This window comes from Leptonychotes weddellii, chromosome 2 (genome assembly GCF_054177405.1).
Source record: "Leptonychotes weddellii isolate Sample4059 chromosome 2, ASM5417740v2, whole genome shotgun sequence".
In the NCBI taxonomy this organism is placed as follows: Eukaryota; Metazoa; Chordata; class Mammalia; order Carnivora; family Phocidae; genus Leptonychotes; species Leptonychotes weddellii.
Window position 1 is genome coordinate 121,298,185 of NC_138370.1, and position 17,133 is coordinate 121,315,317.

General features: G+C 39.9%; 1 protein-coding gene and 1 pseudogene across 1 annotated transcript in view; one reads left to right on the forward strand and one right to left on the reverse strand.

Moving 5' to 3' along the window:
• The window catches only part of ANXA3 (annexin A3), a 295,648-nt gene that overhangs the window by 157,579 nt on the left and 120,936 nt on the right, over nt 1-17,133 (reverse strand). The gene's annotated exons all lie outside the window — the stretch shown is intronic.
• Nucleotides 7,917-8,564, forward strand: LOC102751262 (PAT complex subunit Asterix pseudogene; annotated as a pseudogene).

Consider the following 17,133-nt stretch of genomic DNA (forward strand, 5'->3'; position numbering starts at 1 on the left):
GCCCCCAGCGCCCACCCAGTCGGCCCGGCTCAGCCAAGATCAAGGCGGTCCTCATCTTCAACAACCGCGGGAAGCCGCGGCTCTCCAAGTTCTACCAGCCCTACAGTGAAGATACACAACAGCGAATCATCAGGGAGACATTCCATTTGGTCTCTAAGAGAGATGAAAATGTAATTTCCTAGAAGGAAGATTGTTAATTGGAGGATCTGACAACAAACTGATTTATAGACATTATGCAACATTATATTTTGTCTTCTGTGTGAATTCTTCAGTAAGTGAACTTGGCATTTTAGATCTAATTCAAGTATTTGTGGAAACATTAGACAAGTGTTTTGAAAATGTCTGTGAACTGGATTTAATTTTCCATGTAGACAAGGTACTTTCTATATTGTCAAATCTTATAAACTTTTTATCTGAGAAAAAATGGTAATTTGTATTTCTCAAAGTAAAAATGGATTTAGTGAATAAAAAAAAAAGCTAGAAAGAAGTTGACCACAAACAACAGACCAAAGACATTAATATCAATCCTAGTTCAAAATCAAGAACTGGTTATGAAAAGCTGCAGACAGGGGTGCTTGGCTGACTCAGTCGGAAGAGCATGTGACTCTTGATCTGAGGGTTATAAGTTTGAGCCCCACATTAGGTTTAGAGATTACTAAAAAAAATAAACTTAAAATATAAATAAGTAAAATTTAGTAAAAAAACAAACAAAAAAAAGAAGCTGCAGACAGCTGATCAGACCACACACCTTCCCTGTCTACCCCAAACTCCTCATTTCAGTCATCCCAGATGCCTTGCTAAAAAACAAGTTCTTCCTCTATTATCCCCAATCTACTCCATCCTTCTTTCTCCTGATTCTTTAATTATAAAACAATTCTCCTATATCGTTTATCTCTTCCGCAAATGCTTTTTTCCCCCTTCTGTACAATCTGAGGTATTTGAAGAAGAATCAGCTTTTGTTTGCAAGGTGTGTGTGTGTGTGTGTGTGTGTGTGTGTGTACATGGATGTGAAGGTTTTGGAAGGGATATGAGTACCACCCCTCTGCACGCCCTGCCTTTCACCCCACCCCACCCTGCTTGGCCCCTTGATCTGGGCATGCCTGCAGTTTTACCAGCCTGAGCCAACCTAAACCCTGTCTCTCTATCAAGTCAAAGGAATTAGACAGTAAGGGGGAAAAAAAAAAGGATGAGATTGGAGATGTAGACCTAGAGAAGGCTTCACAGAGGAGGTGACACTTAACCCAACAAGTACAATCTAAAAAGAGAGAAAAGCAAGTGTTGAAGAACTCCATTTCATTTAGCTAGATCACCAAGTAAGGGAAAAGAGATTAAGTCAAACAAAAAGGCAAGGGTCATCTCAGGTGGCTTTTAAATCTGGCCAATCCATACTAATCCTGATTCAATTCGTCTGGGATGGGGCCTGGGCTTAGATAGGTTTTCAAAGCTCCCCGGGTGATTCCAATATACAACTGGCTTATGAACCACTGATCTAAAGAGACATTGAATAATTCTAGCAAGATAATGACCGTCAGATTTGGGAGCAATGCCTAAGGAGAAACTGTCTAGAACGGGAGGGAAGTTTGAGGAGTGGTGTGAGAGTTGGAAGGCAATAGTACCTGGAACTCAAGAAAAAGGGAATGGCCATCAATGTCAAAGTCATTACAGAGGTCAGGACTGGGCCAGAAAAGAGACTACTGGATTTTTCTTATTAGCATCATTTATAGGAGTAACTTCAAATTACGCAGAGAAGAAAGACTGAGATTCACCTGGGTTGGGTGGTGAATAGAAGGTAAAAAGGGTAGGTGTTTGGTTGTGAAGGGATGATCGCTGTAGAAAATAGGGGGGCTTTTATAATCTAGCATGGAAGTTACCTGAGATATTTATATGTTGAGAGCAATGAGTCTCTGTCACCAAGAGCATGGATGAAAGTGATTTATATGTTTTCTATCACGGTAAGCCCGATATGAGTGGGTTCCCTGACATGATCACCAATATAACATATCCTATGAGATTGCACCCCCACTCTTGCCACTGAGTTAAGAGTATACCGTCCTTAGAACAAGTCGGTTTTCTATTCAGCTTTGGTCGGATCACACCCAGAGAACTGTATTCCGCTTTGGTTGTCATTTTTTAACACCTTTTAGGAGGTTTATCAACAAACTGGGGGCCATTCCAAGGAGAGTAACCAAAGTATTAGAGGGAATCAAAACCATGTCATATGACAAATAGTTAAGAAAACTGGGGATACTTTACCTGGAGGAAAAAAAAAAAAGATTTGAGCAGAAATAACGTTTTATGTATTTAAAGGCCATGATATGGAAAATGAAGGAGGTGTTCCCTAAATCTTGGGAGACAGTATTCTGGCTGTCACCAAAGCAAAATTATCCTGGGGCCTAGAAAAATAGGGATGGCTTTTCCCCAGAGTAGATATGACTTAATGGAATAGAAAGTCAGTGGCCTCTATGAGAGCAGGGAAATTCGATGTGTTAAATTATAAGGGAAGTAGCACCTGGGTGGCTCAGTTGGTTAAGCAACTGCCTTTGGCTCAGGTCATGATCCTGGAGTTCTAGGATGGAGTCCCGCATGGGGTGTCCCTGCTCAGCAGGGAGTTTGCTTCTCCCTCTGACCCTCCCCCTTCTCGTGCTCTCTCTCTTTCTCATACTCTCTCAAATAAATAAATAAACCCTTTAAAAATAAAATAAATCATAAGGGAAAAATCACATATAGAACAAGAGAATTAGTGACCAATGACCAAGGGAGTAGAGAGTGGGTCAAGGCAAAGCACCCCTTCCAAGCTTGGAAGGCACTGTAGTTGCTTTAAGCAAAATTGAAGAATATAGAACAATATGAATCAAAGAGGAGGCAGGAATCCTAATACTAGGTAAAAACTGTGAGGATATAGGTTTTATGACCTTACATCTCTACATCTAGAAGTATCTATATCTCTAAATGTAATACATGCTCATTATTACAAAAAATTCAAACAATATGTAAGCATAAAAAATACAAAGAATATTATTTTCACACTTGAGGGCTTCCAATGAATGATACTTATTACTCATCCAAGATCAGAACCAAGGAGATAAAGAGTCGAGCAGATAGACATCAAAAGGTCAGCTTTGTTACTGTTAGAACTACTACAGAATGTGGCCTAGGTGGGAGACAGCAGGGGGCCTTGCTAATACCAAGCCCCAGGGTAGCACTCAGCTGTCCCAGTCATCAAGAATACTATACAACCTAAGAAGGTCCACCTCCATAAAATTTACAGCATGGAATGGGAGGGCAGAGGAGTGGGTTCTGTTGAGTTCTGATTCCCAGCAGAGTTTGGAAAGATACGACATGACTGAGTTAAACCTGTTCACTTCTGCAAACTTACCCCTCCACCCATCTACAGGAGTGGTATTTCTCTGATGCCTGCTCCTTACCTAGAAATAAGAGTTGGAGAGAATAAGCTTGCTCCATCATATGACCCAGACACCTCCAAGGAGTGGAATAGGAATAAGGGCCAAGAGGTCAGAAGTGTAAGGGAAACTCTTCCCTCAGTTGGGGGTTGGGGGGAAGTGGGAGTAAGTTGTTTCTACCATCCTCCCCATAGGAAACCACTGTTAACAATGTGAAATTGGTTGGAATTTATCCTTCTAGATTACCTTTTTTTTTTTTCAGATGGATATAAACTACAGTTTTTTGTACAAAAATCAGAACATTATGTAAACTATTTTATAACCTCTTATTTTTTGCGTAACAATATATTGTAGACTTTTTTCAAATAGATATATATAGATCCAACTTACTCTTTTTAATAATACTTAGGATTTCAGCAAATTAAGTTTTCCTATTGATTGTCATTTAAATTCTTCCTAATTTTTTATTACTATTAAAAATAATAACTCAAAGAATATCAATGTGCATACAAGGACCCGGACTTTAATAGTGCTGTTTCAGGTGTAATGAGCTGCCTGGTGCTGAATATATTTAAGCATTGATTGTTGATGACTTGGCAGGTATCATTTAAAAACAATGGAAGCTGCAAATGAGCAGTGAGAGCAGATGACAGTTGTGAGTTGCCCCAGTAGAACTCTGGCGAGTGAAAGAATTGTATATTATCAGTTGTAAAAGTTCTTCCAGCCTTGACAAGTTAGACCTGCCCCACATACATCTGCTCAAGTTGCTGGAAAGTGTACCTTTTGTTCATTAATACACCTTCTCCCCACCATAACTGTATTGTTTTTGCTCACTAACTCAGCAAGAGATTTCCTGACCAAAGTTTCCCAGAAACCCAGAAAAGAAATTACAGCAGTGCATGACCTTTGAACCCCACATCTCAGCTGTTTCTACCATTTTCTAATGAATCTTCACAGTGCCTCTGCAAACCAGGTCATCAAGATAAGGGAAGGGGCTGCCAGGATTTTAAAGGCAAGAGCCAACATTACCTTTTGTTTTCAAGTGGGGGAAAGTGTGACTTAATAATTGCTTCCGAGTGAATGTTTCCTCTGCTTTTTTTTTTTTTTTTAAGTGAGCCCAAATGTGGAAGTTTTAAGAATATTAACTTGTCAGTATCATCAGGAAATTTTTTTATAGGGAGGTGGTAAAAAGGTAAAAGTTCGCTGACCCTGAAGTTATATGACTGAAATTTGCTGTTTTTGAAAAGAACTTTATAATAGGTTTTTTTAAGCTTTTTATTTGGAAATAATTTCATTACAGAAAAGTTCCATGAATAGTACAAGAACATCCATATACTCTTTATCCAGAAACTCTCCCTCTCCTCCCCCCACAAATATATACTGACATATACATACGTACATATACTCTTTCTGAACTTTCAAGAGTAAGTTGTATATGCCTAAAGAGAGAAGAATATTCTCTTACACAGCCACAGTACAGACCAAGATTTTAACATTGTCTCTCTCCTTAATTTAATAAGAAATAAGTTTAAATCCATGTTCCTAATTCTCATTTTTCACTCAAGCTCCAGAACAATATTTGAAGGACTTAGCAGTTATTTCTAGTTTGTTTTTCTACAAGCACTCCAGCTTTTACACATGCCCCATGCTCCAAACTTTGTAGATCTCTGTCTTTGTTTGAATTTCCTTTGAAAAAAGAGCCTGAGAGAAGGACCTGTAAATGCCAGTGGTTCTTGAACAAGGTGATTCCATGGGGCCAGAGTGAAGCCCAGGAGGGAATGAGACAGAGAGGGAGGGAGAGCTGACAATAAAAGTGTGCATTATCAAGGTCACCATTGAGGATAGGTCCCATGGGACCTCCTGAGAAGCATATAGGAGGGTCTCTCGGAACTATCCACATGAGTGATAGCACGCAGGCGTATTTATCCAGGTTGTTATTCCCCATCGGTTGAGAGTTACCCCTGGGAGGCTTGCTTTCCTCATTTCAAGGCTGAATTTTCACTCATGAAATCCCCTTTTGGATTTGATGTTAGTAATACTGAGTTGACACAAGAATTTGTGAATTTTCTTAACAGATAGATGCTTTTGCTACAAAGTCCAATCAGTTTGTCTAAAAAAGAAGAACCAATTTTGTCAAGCTGGATGTGAATATTAAAGGGAAATGCTTGTTTTCGTACTTGCTTCAGTGGTAAGAAAACTTTTAAGTATGTTTGGAAGAATTTGGATATGTGAATATACTTTTTCAGCTGTAAAATTTATGAAATCTAAATGCACAAAATGTTTCTGATAAAAATTTAAGATCCAGATTGAAATATGCTATAAATGTAAAATACACACTCGATTTTCAAGACTTTATATAAAAAAAGAATTTACAATCTCTTATTAATAATTTTACTATTGATTTTATGCTAAAGTGATATTTTGATATACTGAATTAAATAAAATATACTATTCACTTTTTCATCTGTTTCTTTAACTCTTTTTACTTTAGCCACTAGGAAATTTAAAATCACTCATCTGACTACATTATATTTCAATTGGACAGTGCTACCCTCGAAAATTACTTATGAAATTTAGATAACCATAAAGTAACTCAGTAAGGGAACAGGATATAAAATTAACTGCAACATTCAAATCTCTTAAATCTCAAATTTCTTAATGCCCATTTACAGGGCATTAAGATAAAAAAAAAAGATAAAATATTTAGGAACAGACTTTACAAAAAATGTTGAAGACGTATACAAAGAAAGTTATAAAACATTCCTGAAAGACACACAAAGAGACTAAAACAAATGGAAATATGTTCCTTTTTCTTGTCTCAAAATCATTAAGATATCAGTTCTGTACTCAATTCAGAATTTTAACGTGATCCCTATAAAAACACCAACACGTTTTTTCTGGAGCTAGACAAGTTGATAGGAAATAAAGTTCATCGGGAAAAATAAACATCCTGGAGTATCTAGGAAAGCATAGCACAGTAAGAGCTACTCGGGGAGGGAATAGCTATGTCAGCTATTAAAATACTCTGCAAGACCTCTGTAATTAGAACCATATGATGCCAGCTCATGGATCACCAAACAGACCAATGAAATAGAATTAAAAGTCCAGAAATAGACCCAAATGCATATGGAAATCTCATACATGATAATGATGGAATCACAAATCCCTGGGGCAAAGATTAATAAATGCCACTGAGACAACTGAGCAGCCGTTTGGAAAAAGATGAAATTAGACTCACTCTTCATGCCTCACATAAAAATAAACCCCAAATGAATCAGAGATCAAAATGTAAAGCATGAAACTATATAAGCACTGGATGAAAATATGGGCGAATTCAACTTTAATGTCAGTGTAGAAGGAGCTTCTAACTATGACTCAAAATTCAGATGCAAAAATAAGTTTCACATTAAAAAACCTTTTTGCATGGGTGCATGGGCAGAAACATACCATCAGCAAAGTCACGAGTCAAATGACAAATTACAAGAAAACTTTTACAGCATGTATCAGAGGTAAAGCGCTAACACTTCTAATACAGAATTTCTAAAAATTGAAAAAGCATTAAAAATCCTATTGAAAACAGGGAAATGACATGAGAAACAACTCACCAAAAAGATACAAAAATGCAAGATGTGATCCTGGGCCAGATTCTGTATGAGAGGAGGGAAGAAACGCTGTAAAGGACATTATTGGGGCAATTGACAAAACTGGAATGTGGACTATAAATTGGATAAAAGTATTTATTTATTTAAAATTTCCTGAATTTGATTACTGTACCGTGGTTATTAAAAAATATCTTTGTTCTTAGAAAATATACTCTTAAGTATTAAGGGGTAAAAGAGTATGATACAAATGGCTCAGAAAAGACGTGCGTGTGTGTATGTGTGTGTTTGTGTGTGTGCGTGTGTGTGCACGTGTGCGTGTGTGTGTTTCTAATTCTCACTAACATTTGGGACCTACTGGTTTAGAGCAGGGGTTAGCAAACTGCTTCTGAAAAGGGCCTAACAGTCAATATTTTCTGCTTTGTGGACTCGATGGTCTTGGTGGCAACTACTTAACTGTTGTTGAGGCACAAAAGCAGCCATAAAAAAATACACAAATGAATGGGTGTTCTCTAATAAACTTTATTTTAAAAAGCGGTGGCTGAGAACTACCCTTGTGGTGAACATTTTGTAATGTATATAAATGTTGAATCACCATGTTGTACACCTAAAACTAAGGTAACATTGTATGTCAACTATACTTCAATTTAAAAAAACAGAGAGAGAGAGAAAGAGAGAGACAGGAGGCGGGATTTGCTCCCCTGCCCCCCATCAAGGTTATACTAATTTTGGAAGAAAATAAGAACAGATACTGGGAGAACAGTAGTTTTGCCACAAGTACTTTGCATAGCGCCTGGCATTTATGTTCTAAGTAGTAGATACTGCTTTTTCTTCAGTCATAAGTAAACTTTTATGTACTTTATTTTTTTTAAGATTTTATTTATTTATTTGACAGAGAAAAAGCGCGCACACACCAGTGGGGGGAGGGGCAGAGGGAGAAGCAGTCTCCCCGCTGAGCAGGGGCCCCATGTGATCCCAGGACCCTGAGATCATGACCTGAGCGGAAGGCAGACGCTTAACCGAATGAGCCACCCAGGCGCCCCTAAAACATTTTTACTTCAAAACTATCCTTACAGAGGGAAGAGTCACGCCTTCTGACCCGCCATGTCCACTAACGTTATGTCGGACCCAGGGAGGCTGAACAAAGTGCTGAAGTACAAGCCCCTGCCACTCGGCCTCAGACCACCCGACACTGGACCACATGAACCTGCTTCGGCTCGGTCTTCGGCATGTGCAGCCTCCTGCTCAAGCTCAAGTGGTGTGCCTGGGTCGCTGTCTACTGCTCCTTCCTCAGCCTGACCAACTCCCAGAGCTCTGAGGACACTAAGCACATGATGAGTAGCCTCGCACTGTCCATCTCTGCCGTGGTGATGTCATATCTGCAGAACCCTCAGTCCATCATGCCCCCCTGGTGATGTCATCCTAGGACCACTCTATCCACCTTTCCCCCAGGCCTGGCCCCTGGCTGCTCGGCCTTCTGCCCTCAGCTGCGGCCCTGGGCTTCCCTGGGTGACGTGGTCTCGGCGCCCACAGTGAGATGGAGGGAAGCTGATGCTTTTCATGGGATTCCACTTCTGCCCGGGCAGAGAGGGTTACCCTAGGCCTACCCCTCCCGTCTGCCTTCCCAACCCCGCCTGCTGCTGGGGGAGATGCTGTCCATGTTTCTAGGTGTATCCACTCCTTTTTTTGTTCAAACCAGTTAATAATAAAGTTTTGCATTCCAGCAACAAAAAATGAAACAAAACAAAACAAACCTAAACTTACAGAAAACTTGCAGGAATAGTATAGATAATATCCATATATACTTTACCCAGATTCTCTAGGTTTAGATTTTGCCTCGTTCGCTCTCTTCTCCATTCTCCCTCTCTCTCTTTCTCAGAATAAAAAGTACATTTGCAGTCTCTAAAGAGGCAGTTGGATGGATGCATATGACCACACGCTAGCCAATGGAAAGTGAACTAACATGAGATGCTGTTGAAGAGAGAACACGTGGCCACCTGTCCCCTTCCAGCCCTCTTGTAGCCTGGAATGTGTATGTAATGATGAGCCATCCTGGACCAGGTGGATGGAGGCAATTCCGGCTGATCAGATGAAAAAAAATATAGAAGGAGCTTGGGTCCCTGACTGGAATGCTCATGCACAGATCGTTGGATGAGAAAGAAAAAAAAAATCTGTCTATGCAATCCCCTATTATTCAGGTTCTGTTAGAACATCAAAGCTCTACAATAAGTGATATTTTAACATCTTAAGCATTATCAGTATTCTGTGGTGGTAAAGAGTATGCATTCTGGACCTACACTGCTAAGGTATAAATCTTAGCTCAGCCACTTACTTGCTGTGTGGCTTGGGGGAAGTTATTCAGTGTCCCTCAGCCCTCTTGGGTTTTACTTGAGTACTGAACTCATAAAGTCATTTTGATGATTAACAGACTTACACAGTAAGTGCTCAGAGCAGGGTTGGTGTATAGCAACCATTTGGTGTTAACTATTTTTACTCCTCGCAGATACTTGTGAGTGGTGGGTATTATTTTGAATATTTTATAGGTGAAGAACTTAAGACTCAGCAAAGCTAACAAATTTGCCCAGGGTTATGTAATTAGTAAATAGTGGAGCTAGGATTTAGACTCATCTTATTCCCATGTCTGTGCTTTCCACTTCTATGCATTTTCATTCTATAATTTTTTTAAATTTTACTTATTATTTATTTGCCAGAGAGAGAGAGACAGACAGAGAGAAAGAGCAGGGGGAGCAGCAGAGGGAGAGGGAAAAGCAGGCTCCTAGCTGAGCAAGAAGCCTGATGCAGGACTCAACCCTGGGACCCTGGGACCATGACCTGAGCCGAAGGCAGATGTTTAACCGACTGAGCCACCCAGGCGTCCCTCATTCTATAATTTTAATACCTTAACACATTAGAGTTGTCATCTTAAGGAAAATCAAAATTTTGCCAGCCTTTCTGATATTATTTTCTGTTTTTAGTGTTGCTTTTATTTGGATTAATATGAGGGTGCGGATGGGCCCTAAAGTTAGTAGAAGCTCCATGCCCTGGGGCTTCCTTGACAGGTGTTCACCCAGCCCTGTGTGAGTTAAAGATTTCAGTACTATTACAAAGTGGAAGGTATCTTTTTTTTTGGTAAGACTTTTAATGTAACCTCATGTAACAATATTTTGACCTATGCACCATGCAGTTCCAATAAAGATTAAAACTTGATAATCTCCCCAGTATCTTAAAATATAGTTAATTATAGCTCCAATTGTAACTAAAGTGCTTGTGGACTCTAAAACATCTATGTAGGTATTATCAGAGGTCCCCTGGAAACTGAACTCCTTCTTTTGGAGTTTTAGGAGGGGATAGGATCAAGTGTTAGTATTGTTTGCAATTTTTCTTTCCTTTTTGCTCAAGCACAAATTCCCTAATTCTTTAAACTTGTTTTGATCACAAATTAAAGGCTGTACATAATACTGTTATTGCCCAGTAGTGACTGTGTCGTCAGTGTGCTGGGGGCATCGGTCTGGAGCATACAGCTTCCTCGGGCTTCTGTCCTGATGCACCATCCGGTACAGACAGCACAGCACACTTAAATAATTTTATAGTTCACATCTTACTTTAATGTTTATTTTATTTTTGTTACATGTTGTTAATGTTGGAACTTAAGCCTAATGGGCTATAGTGTACCTTAAAAACATTTTTTAGTTTTTTGAAAAATGTTTAATTTTTAGAAATAAATAATATAGTCGTGAGATTCAAAAAGCAGAAAGCATAATATAGTATATAGTCTAAAAATCTCCCTTCTATGTTTCCTTGTCTCCCAGTTGCCCAATTTTGTTCCAATCTTCTCTTGGGTTAAAATATATCCTTTCAAATTCATTTATATGATATACAAGCAAATTCTAATACAGATTCTGATCTCCCTCCCTTTTTTATACATAAAAAAATGTATATTTAGCATATTGTAGACCCTGTTCTGCACATTGCTTTTTTTCAGGTAACTCATCATTCCTTATTAGTACATGGAGGTTCAGTATAGAATAGTGGTTAAGCACATACATGTCAGAATGTCAAAAATAAAATAGGGTTGTTTCTTACATCATCCTCCAAATCCTCTGGAGAGTGAACGAGTTATAACCTCAATTATTTTGGCTGAAGCAACACTTCTGATCCAATCTAGGTTCTCTTTTGTGGATTCCTAATGGTAAGAAGTCATGAGCCAGATGTGATAAGGAAATAAAGGAGGGCAGCTCAGCTATGCAGAAATCCAGACCTGGCAGCAAAAGCTTTTAAGGGCATCTTCAGCGATTATATCACAAGAAATAATTTAATTATTGTACAGGATCAGGGAGCAGGCATACATAAAGTGGTCTAAGTGATGTCAATAAAGTGGATCAGAATTTGCCACCCCAAAATATGCCACTTTGGCATAAGGATTATTTTGAGCTGAAGGCAGTTAATAAATAGCAGACACAAAGTCTCTGCCCGCCCCCTTTCTCACAGAGGCATACATTTCCCTTTGTAAAGGTCACATAAAATTCCCTTTATGAAGCTGTGCCCCCTCCCCTCTCCAGCACCGGGAGGAGCACAACCCTTATCACAGGAGACAAAAAGTCAGCACCGAGATGAATGAACAAACCTTACTAAAATAATCCTTATCTTCTCTTAGTTTCTTCCATATATTTAGCTTCCCACAATTTACCACCCCTAGAAGCCCAAATCCCTTTTTTATGTCGATACTTCTCCATAATTTATCACCCTGTGTTAAAATGGTATATAAGCTTGTAGGCCTGAGCACTTCTTTGGGTGTGTGTGTGTGAGAGAGAGAAATTCATGACTGCATACAAAATAAACCCTTCTCTTGTTAATCTATCTTTTGTCAATTTAACCTCACTCACTTACCATAAGAGGATAGAGGGAAATTCTTCCTCCCCTACAACAAGGATATCACAAAGAGTTCCCATTGAAGAAAAAAAAAAGATGTAAAGATGCCAAATTATTTTCTGACTTAGAACTACCCTGCTTGAAGGAACACTGATGATGACATGCTGTATTTAAACTTACTAGCTCCAGGGATGCCTGAGTGCCTCGGTCGGTTAAGTGGCTGCCTTCGGCTCAGGTCATGATCCCAGGGTCCTGGGATCAAGCCCCGCATCGGGCTCCCTGCTCAGCAGGGAGCCTGCTTCTTCCTCTGCCTGCCGCTCTCCCGCTTGTGCTCTCTCTGTCTGACAAAAAAAAAAAAAAAACTTAAAATAAATAAATAAATAAATAAACTTACTAGCTCCAGGGGGTAAAATTTTAATACTCATTTTGTACACAAAACACCCTGTTTTGAAATTACAAACTTATATTTGCTCTGTTTTTTCCATTGCCAATAAGGTCTGAACATCTGATCACTTGTTTTCCCCATGTGTAAAGGATAATTCTTAAAAGAAATAAATTCATGGCTTTCATATAAATATAAAGTGGATATGTCCCAAATGTTTTCTTTAACTCATTAATTAATAAGGAAACCAGTAAGATGTGAAAACTAATTCAAAGAACAGATATGTATACGGGCAATCAGGAGTACTGGAGTGAATTTGCTCAGAGACACAATTGGCCTCATCCCTTTGGTGGAAACAACCACACTCACTTTGACAAAGTTCATTTACATTTCTATGAACAGGAATTTTGGCATCACCACCAATTGTCTACAACTTACAGAGCTGTAAAATCCTTCAGACACAATGAAAGACATGGACCCTATAGAGTGCGATTGAAAGGTGTGCTAGACAACACCTCGCATTTCATGAAGAAGACACCTGAAAATCTAATATTTTTAATTTGTTCATTTCAAAGTTTTTCACAAGTTTTCCTTAAAGAATGTTATTGATCACACACGCACACACACACACACGCACACACAGTTACAATAAAGAAAACAACAGGTTTTGTGAATGGGCACTTGATAGGCACTCTGTAGGTGCTAAAGGAATAGAGCAAGGTTTAATCTCTGGAATAGAGTTATATAGATTTGAATAGCTTTTATTTATTTCCCAGTTTTTAGTATCCAGAATATTACTCTGTTCGCTGAATATACTACTAAAGAGAAGTACAACTGATGTGACCTGCAGTCAAGCCCTCTCTCCCTTGAGCAGCACACAGGCTCTTGCCCTCATTCGGTCCCACAACGCTCTGGTGCCCCAGCAGCCAACCACAGCTTGTTGGGTAACTGCATTGTTCCAGAAAGGGCCAGTCCTTTGCTGTCATTGTACCCTCCCTGCACCATCTCCTTTGTCACTCTTCTCCCCTCCTCCCTACCTTATTTTCTTCAATGAGGAAATCGCCAACAGTTCTTTCTAAGGCTATAGGCCTCCGGAGGGAACTTCCCAGCATACAAGGATTACCCAACCCCAGTTTACAAAAAAAAAAAAAAAAAAAAGCTCATCAAAGGCAGAGTAAGGGGTGATTTGCGCTCTGAGGGCTTAGTTGCTGTGCTGGCTATGTCAGATGTGGGGCTAGTGGACGATGGTTCGGAAAAAGGAAAAAATAAAACGGGAGAATGGGTTTCATTTTTCAAGAAATTAAAGGTTCGTTCGCATTCACTCACTCATTCATCAGTTCATTTATTCAGCAATATGCACGGATGTATACTGACAGGCTCCGTGGTACTCACTGGGCACAGACAGACCCTATACTTTAATGGGCTCCATCATTCCAATTGCTGATTGGTCGCAGCTTTTTCTCCTTCCACAGTTAGTTTATTCATGTCGTGTGGCTTTTAACATTTGTTTTGTGTATCTCCTTTAATAATATTGAAACTCCTTGAAAGCAGGGGAGTGTCTCATTAGACTTCATTTTCCACAGTCCTTAACCTAATTCTTGGCTTTTAATGGACTCTCAGTAAGTGTTTGTTGCTTTGGTCGATTTTCATTTTAACCTCCAAACTGTTTTTGGAGATCGTAGATCAGAAATCTAGCCAACTCTTTCACATTAACACCTGACATTAAACATATGCTAAATCAAGCCTTTCAAAATCTCTGGGCCCGCTCTAGCCGGACTCACGAAGGGAGGTGAGAACCTGCTGCGCGAGCATTTACACTCTCCGAGGGAGGGGGGCCAGCGCCGGAGAGAAAAGCCCAAAGGCTCACGTTCAAGGCTTCCCTCTCCGCAGTTTGCTTTCCCCTTTTCTCACTTTCACAATGACAGGAGAGCGCAGGTCTCCTGCCCACTGTCGAGGGCTGGGGGTCAGTGCTGCACACAGGGCGCGTGATTGCCGAGCTGCTTCTCTCTGTGCCGACTTTCCACAGCAAAGCTCATTCTTTCCTCCTCGCAGAGCAGCTCCTGGTTTTAATTCTTGAGGTTTCAACTGGCAACTGACAATGTTGTTAGTTCGTTTTGAAAAGGGAGTTTCACTTCATTAAAACACAGTGAAAGGAACATCCCATTTAATAGAAAGAAAACTAATAACGGACATGTTAAGTGAGTCGCTGCCCCAGGATAAGCACGAGGATGGGATGCAAAGAGCCTGGAAATCCTGTGTGCTCCCAATCTGAGAGATCCCCGGTTCTTCCCTATATGCCCTGCGGCCCTCTAATCAAAGTGGGTTCCGGGAGGAGCAGCACCCGCATCCCAAGGAGCTTGACAGATGTTAAGAACTCCGGCCTCACTCCAGATTTATGGACTAAAAATCTGCATTTTAACAAGAGCCCCAGGTGATCTGTCTTCAAATTAAAGTTTTTAGAAGCATTGATAATATGTGGATGCATTTGAATGGTAAAAGACTTCAAAGAAGGGCTATCCATCTTGCCCTGGAGGAACTTTACAGCTGCCCCTTTCCCCCCATTTTGGCTGTGTACTCAATCAGTCTTGTGGAAAAGAAAGGATCACTTTAAGCTGAACCAGCAATTATACCTGATCAATGTTCAGATGTTTAGAAGCGTCTCGGCCAAACAGGAAAGATTATATTGTGACATTTCAGCCTAACAAGAAGTAAGTATTACTTGTTTTGTTTTATAGATAAGGAAACGGGGGCTCAGAGAAGTTAAGTAATCTGTCCACAGTCATCCTGCCACTAAGTGGCACAGCCGAGATCCAAGCCCACGCCTACCTAACACCAGAGCTCAAGCTTTTTCCTATGCATGATGCTCTTGTGGTTGTTATTATTAGCTGTGTTCTTTTTAAACAGCACTCTACTTGTCTTTCCCTTCATATTATATATATATATATTTTCAGGATAAATTTATACAACAGCTTAAATTAGTCCTATGTTTCATAAGGCTTAAATTTAGTTATTTGCAACTGCCAACCACCTGGTCCCCCTTCGAGCAATTTTCAACACAAGGTTCTGTAACTGCCAAGGGGAAGGGGAAGGAAACCGAAAGGCGGAGTGACAGAGCAAGGCTTGCACTCCGGAAATGACCCCCCAGAGGAGTCTAAGCTATGCCAGAAAGAGAAGGGAGAGAAAAAAGCTGAGGACTCCAAGCTGGAGACAGAGGAGAACTGTGTGAACACATGATTCTGTCTTTCTTGCCAGTTCTGCCTTTGTCCCCTCATCCTGATCCACTTCCCACACTTCACACAGAAGGGACTCAAAATGTCAGCAGGGATGATGTCAGTGCCACAACACGGGACACCCTCACCAGAAAGGTTGGGGGGAAGTGCTCTGAGCAGGGCCACAGTCCACGGGTTTATGACATATCGTATATGCTTGTGAAATGTGAATTTTTCCACGCCCCTCCCTCCTGCAACTTGGGGCGTAAAAGATTTTTTAAAAAGGTAGACGGGGGTGGGGGCGCCTGGGTGGCTCAGATGGTTAAGCGTCTGCCTTTGGCTCAGGTCATGACCCCAGTGTCCTGGGATCGAGCCCCACATCTGTCTCCTGGCTTGGCGGGGAGCCTGCTTCTCCCTCTCCCTCTGCCTCTCCCCCTGCTCATGTTCTCTCTCTCTGTATCTCTGTGTCTCAAATGAATAAATAAAATCTTAAAAAAAAAAAGGTAGATGGGGTTGGGGTGAGAATGTGACAAATTGGAGCTGGAAGTTTTAAATGACAACTCCAGGCCTAACATGAAGATTTCCCTGAGACCTTTCATTGATTTATGATGAAATTCTAATACTGGTTTCACTTTTTTGAAGTAGACCTGTCCTCTTCTGCATTACAAAAGGAAAAAAAAAAAAACCAGCATACTGTATTTTGAACTCTGCAATATTTATTTCCCCTCATTTTAATTTTAAGAAATTTCAAAGCCACAGAAAAGTTGAAATAATAGTACAATGAAACATGTGTAGCCTTTAGCTAGATATAACAATTGGTATGATTTTGTCATATTCTCTTTCATTGAACCATATTTGCAACACTCTAATCCCTAAATAGAACCATATATCTCTAGGAAACAAAGGCATTCTCCGTATAGTTACAGTATTATCATATCCAAGAAATATAACATTGATTTAATAGCATCTACCTTGTAGCACATATTCAAACTTACCCAACTGTCCCACATGTATTCTTCATAGCAGTTTTTTTTTCCTTTTTTGATCCAGAGTCCAATCTTCGTGCATTATATTTGGTTGTAAACTCTCTTAAATTCCTTTTAATCTAGACTAAAATAATCTCCTTCTTTCCCCCCTTCTTTTCTCATCACATTTTCAGCATCTAGGGCATTTTCTTATAGAATCTATCACAATCTGGATTTCACTAATTTTTTTCTTCGTAATTTGTTTCAGATTTATATTTATTTAAAACTACAGTCGTCAAACATGATCTGGGGGGAGAAGACAGCTCCCAAACTTCTTGAAGTTAAAACTTGCATATAAGTCTTTGACTAGACTAAGTGAAATGATCTAGAATCAATGAGGGCAAATTACTACTTCCCATGGGCCAAATCTGACCTGCCTGATCTTGTAAATAATATGTTGTTGGAATTCAGCCATGCCCATTCATTTCTATATTTTCTATGGCTGCTTGGCCCTTTCCTGCTAAGAAGGCAGAGTGAGTAGGGGTAAGAGAGACTACACAGCCCACAAAGCCTGAGATGTTTACTATTTGGCCCTTTCCAGAGTAAGTTTGCCAATCTCAGATCTAGAACAGGAAATGCAAATATTACTTTCGCCTTTGACTTTTAGTCAGGACATGGTTCAAACGCTATCAAATAGATTGTGCAGGT